This window comes from Eurosta solidaginis, chromosome 5 (assembly GCF_040869045.1).
Source record: "Eurosta solidaginis isolate ZX-2024a chromosome 5, ASM4086904v1, whole genome shotgun sequence".
NCBI lineage: Eukaryota > Metazoa > Arthropoda > Insecta > Diptera > Tephritidae > Eurosta > Eurosta solidaginis.
This window is the reverse complement of record NC_090323.1, coordinates 146,633,690-146,639,689: the sequence shown is the minus strand read 5'-3', so window position 1 is coordinate 146,639,689 and position 6,000 is coordinate 146,633,690.

Sequence of the window (6,000 nt, the reverse complement as noted above, 5' to 3'; positions counted from 1 at the left end):
ATTGGCTCCGTTGATTTCAAACTGACTAATCCCAACTATAAACGAAAGGGACTAAAGGGGATCAATTATGACCAAATGTAGACAAAATAGATCAATCGGAGACCAATCTCATTAGGGATTATTCGCACGATTTTTGCAGGGAAACGTTGTACGTATGTGTTTTTTTTTTTTGTTATTTTACGAGGAGGAAGCATCGAAAGCCTTATATTCAGTGTGGGACTTTAACCGCACTAAACCTCCTACCGTCTGAGTACCATTTACCCCCCGGTACTACCGTCAAGTATTCCGTCGGGAGGTAGGTTGAGCACTAAGCTCAACGTCTGTCGGGGTCACGTTGATGTACTTAGATAGTGCCGCGGTATGTACGTATGTGTGTGTGTGTGTGTGTGTGTGTGTGTGTGCGACATGAAAGTGGGGAAGAAGTAAAAAATTAATAAAAAAAACGAGGAAAAGAATGGAATAAAATATGCAAGGAAGCAAGCAAAAGTTATAGCAGAGCAGCAGCTACAACAAAACAATCACTAAAATATTTTTTTTTTTTGCTGCAGTGGTAACATATTTTTTGCTCTTCTCAACTAAAGAATAAAATCATAGTGAGTGTTAAGCCATGATACTCGTCCAGAAACCAAGTCCTTGCAGCCTTCCTCCACCGCACCCCACCTTTTATCGTATCACAGTCGTAGCATCCTTAAACTCGCGCTACAAACAGACACTTAAGCACAGAAGTGAATGTAACGAAAATTCAAATAAGTATGTATATACATATGTATATTAGGGCGGGTCGATTTAAAAAGCGCTCATTGCTCTGTAAAAATCGTATTCTAGGGATCAAAATAAGAAACTTTGCCGAAGGAACCCTACCTCAAAAACGAATTCTGATGTCCGCGAGTACCAGGAGTAATGCCTGCAAGTTTAGCCAAAACGTTCGGCGACAGCCAGAAGACTTTTAGCCCGGGGCAAACTCCTGAAAAATGAAAATGGTGACCTTGTAAATGATGTATGTAGAGTACCTAGATTATGGATGGAACACTTCTCTGCCCTAATAAATGGAGACAACGATATACCTCACAGGTATAAGGAACCCGCAATCGATGATGATAGAATTATTGCCCGCACCTCAGTAGGATCAGGTTAAAGGAACTTGAAGGAGACGTGTTAGGTGATGCACGCTTGAATCATTTGGTGATCAGAAATGTATTGATTCATAAACGTCCTATGTAGTTGTGCAGTAATCGTATTTTTCCTTCACATTCGCTAGGTTGATGATACGAGTTGATACGGGTTTGGATGATACTTCAACAAAAAAATTATGAAAAAAATTAGTTGTTAAATACTATCAAAAATCCAAAAAAATTTAAGAATAGAAAATGGAAGAATAACAAGTAAGGAAGCCTAAGTTCGGGTTAAACGGAACATTACATACCCAGCTGTACACTTGAAATGCTGTTGTTGTTTGTTTTGTGTGCTTAATAATGTTACAAGGCTGCGCAATAATACATATACATATGGTTTTATTCTGAACTAATTTTTCTTCGAGTTATGGCTCCCGAAGCGTAGAAAATTCCTTAGTCATAAAAGGGGCGGTGCCACGCTAATTTTTTAAAATTTGAAGTTTTTGCTATTTATTGTTATAAATCCACTTGGGAAATGAAATACCATTGATATAAAGCTCTGTTTTGCAAAGATATAACTTACTTTATTCGTCCTCGACCCTTTTAAAAATCTTTTATATAAAAGTGGGCGTGGTCCTTAACCGATTTCGTTCATTTTTCTTCAAAGTACTCCTTAAGGTAAAGGCAACCTCTCTGCCGAATTTTGTTACAATAAGTTTAACTATTTTAGATTTATGATTAATAATATTTGTAAAATTGATTTAATCACAAGTGAGCGGTGCCACGTCCATTTTAAAAAATTTTTTCAAATTTTTATCAAGAGTCTCAATATCAGTCCACACGTCCAATTTCAACATTCTAGCTGTATTATTTACTAAGTAATCCTGTTTTTTGTGTTTTCCAAAAGGTTATATATATAAAAAGTGGGCGTGTTATCAACCGATTTCGCTCATTTTCAATACATTTTCAATATTCTGGGTCCAGGTAAGCTCGTGTACCAAATTTGGTGAAGATATCTCAATATCTACTCAATTTATCGTGTTAACGGACAGACGGATGGACGGACGGACATGGCCCAATCAAATTTGTTTTCGATACTGATGATTTTGATATATGAAAGTATATATCTATCTCGATTTCTTTATACCTGTACATTGTGCATTGCTGCCAATTTGAGATGGTTTATACCTGACTTTTTTACATGTTTTCACTGGAAAAACCGTGATGTTTCCACCGTTTTGAACATTTTAAAAAATTAAATGAAAATTGGGTGACAGCAGTGGTTTACGCCGATTTTACTAAATCTACTTTTATTTAGGGTTGCCACCTAAACATGTTCGTATTCTTTATTATATTTATTTCATTGTATGGGCGTTATTTTCTCAAGAAATTATTTGAAAAAAATAAAATAAATAAATAAAATAATATAAAAATAAAATAAAATAAAATTAAATTAAAATAACTCAAATTAAATTAAATTGAATAAAATAAAATGAAATAAAAAATTAAAAAATATATTAAAGAAAAAAAAAATTAAATAAAAAAAAATTAAAAAAAAAATAAAAAAAAAAAATAAAATAAAACGAGTAAGGACGGGACTGTCTTCGGCTGTGCCGAAGACGTCATACCTTTCATGAACGGGGCTGAACAATAATCTAATCCCATTCGTAATCTCCAAATAATGCGCTGTATAAGATAAGAAATATATAGTGAACAGATGTACATACCTAAACGAGTTTAAGATTAATATAAATAAAATTAAAGAAAAAAAACTTTTTTAAAAATAAGCTTTTATTATTGGTTAATAAAATTAACTAAAAAGTAAACAATAAATTGACTCTAAAGAAATATAACACTTTATAAGTTCATTGTAAGCTTTAACGATAATTAGGCTTTTTCGCCTGCGACAAAAGAATTCTATATTGTACATAATCATATATTTTTAACATTAAAACTTTACACCTAAATTATTAAACCTTACAGTTTATATCACAGTTCTAATTGTTCTATTAAAAAACGTGTTGAATTTTGATGGTATAATTAAGAACATTTAGGATCTCCTTTTCTTGCTATCGCAATGTAACACGCTTTTATTAGAACAATTAGGACTGTGATATAAACTGTAAGGTTTAATAATTTAGGTGTAAAGTTTTAATGTTAAAAATATATGATTATGTACAATATAGAATTCTTTTGTTGCAGGCGAAAAAGCCTAATTATCGTTAAAGCTTACAATGAACTTATAAAGTGTTATATTTCTTTAGAGTCAATTTATTGTTTACTTTTTAGTTAATTTTATTAACCAATAATAAAAGCTTATTTTTAAAAAAGTTTTTTTTCTTTAATTTTATTTTTTACTTTTTAGTTCGTTTTATTAACAAGTAATAGAAGCTTGTTCTTAGAAAAGCCTTTTTCTTAAATTTAATTTAAATAGGAATTTTTTTTAATTTTTAGTAGGGTAAAATATTGTTTAAATTAGTTACGTAATTTTTACTTAGTTATTTGTAACGTTTCTCATTCTATCCATTTCTTTTAATGCATCAACTTACTTTTTAGTTAATTTTATTTGCCTATGCCGCGTTCAGTTTACAACTACTTATTGCAGATCTCTCATCTGTGGGTTAAATCTGTTTTAAAATAAAATTCTACTTTCGCTTAGCTAAAATTCCATCGCCAAAAATCTGTAAAACAAAATCAAGTGCGCAGAAAAGTATGCAACACTTACCGATAACAGCCTAACGGCGTTAGCGTTCGTTGTATCACAGAATTTTTACACTTTGAAAATGACGGCTGTTGTCTTCGTTTTCACCATCTGGATTAACAAAGTCATGAGCCTGGACATTCGTGCAATTTTAGTGATGTAAATTGCATGGCGCCAGCGCCAATGCGGTGCCAGCTCAATGGTAGCTCATTGACGAAATGACTCCAATCAAATATTTGACGTTACTTAGTAGTGAGTGCGTAGTACATTTCACTTGCGCTATTGAGTGAAACGACTTTTGTGTGTCAGGCACGAGTTTGGTGTTATTGGCGCTACTGGCAATGATGACACTGAGTTGATGGCGGTAGCGCTGGTAGTTCAGCTTTTGAGTTGTATATTTTAAATTTAATGCACAATTAATATGGGTGTGTTTGAGCGGCCAAATAATAACAGTAGTATTGCTAAAGGGCTGCTAAGTTGATGGAATGTCGCTAATATCCTAGAGATTATCAATAGATTGTCAATATTTCGTTCAACGGGCACGCGTAATTGCCACATCTGCTCAAATTTTCCAAGTTTTTCCATTCTTGATTTAACTTAAGCTGTTATGCCAATATTTTTCTGCCAGTTTTTTTCAAATACGTAATTTTTCCAAAAGCAAAATAAATTACAGAAAAGATTACAGAGTTAAACAGCCTTAAAAATTCAGCTACGTTGGTTATACACAGAAATACAACAGAGGGTTGTGTCTCCGCTTTTCGCAAGCATTGAGATTCACCACGCGTGATACGCGTGATTCACCACGTCCAAATATCACAATCCACGGATAGGTACCGGCGGGTTTGTATGGGACTTAGGCTGTTATGCCAAAGTAAATACAAATCTTTACCGATAACTGTGTTATCGATTAATTTATCGAATTCTAACAAAGTAATATTGCATTGTCATCGGAGTTATACATGTGTGCAAAATTTCAGCTCAATCGGACACCGGGAAGTGTATCAAATTAAACTTGCAAGATTCCATTACAGAAACAAAAGTGAAACTAAATAAAAGCTTATAAAAATGGCTAAAAATCTTTCTATCTGATGGATCGGTTGTGTGGGATATATATTATACAGCTCCGATCGAAATGATTTTTTCATGAAATCTTCTATGATATATTAGAATAAATATCAGCAAGTTTAACGTTTTTATATTAGAAATTAAGGGAGAAATTGCCAAAAATCTTTCTATTTGAACGATCGGTTGTATGGGATATATACTATATATAGCTCCGATCAATGCGCTTTTTTTAGGATATCTTCTATGATATATTAGAATATATATCACCAAGTTTCACGTTTATACTTTCTAAATTGCGGCAGGAATGACCAAAATCGTCTTATCTGAACGATCGGTTGTATGGGAGATATATGTTATAGTGGTCCGATCCGACCGGATCCGACAAATGTTTAATATAATACAAAAATACATCATTGTGCCAAATTTCATTGAGATATCTCAAAATTTTAGGGACTAGTTTGCGTTCAAACAGACGGACGGACGGACAGACGGACATGGCTATATCAACCCAGTTCGTCGCCCTGATCAATTCGGTATACCTGATGGTGAGCCTATCTTATATATTTGTCAACGTTACAAACATCGGACCAAAGTTAATATACCATTTCATGTTCATGAAAGGTATAATAAAATGAAATAAAATAAAACAATTTAAAAAAATCCAAAATAAAAAAATTTAAAAAAAAATATTATAAGATAATTCAAGGTTCGATTCGAGCTGAAGGCCAGAACAATAAATTTTTTCTAATGATAATTATTGTTATTTTTTAATCTATAATTGAAAAATTGTATTTTGTTTTTGGAATAGTAAGTAGCTGCGCAGATAGATCCATTTGGAAGGGTGCTAAGCCTTCATCATCAGTGCGCTTTAGGCACGCAGCGTAAAAAATTTTCTACTTAGGTACTATTCCAAAAAACAAACACAATTTTTCAATTATAGAAAAATTAAATAATATTAATAATTATCATTAGAAAAAATTATTATTCTGGCCTTGAGCTCGAATCGAACCTTGAATCATTTATCAATAGGCCGATAAAAACAAAAACTATTATAAGATACAATAAAAAAAAAAATAAAATGAAAACATATAAAAATGAAATAAAATAAAATTAAGAAAAGTC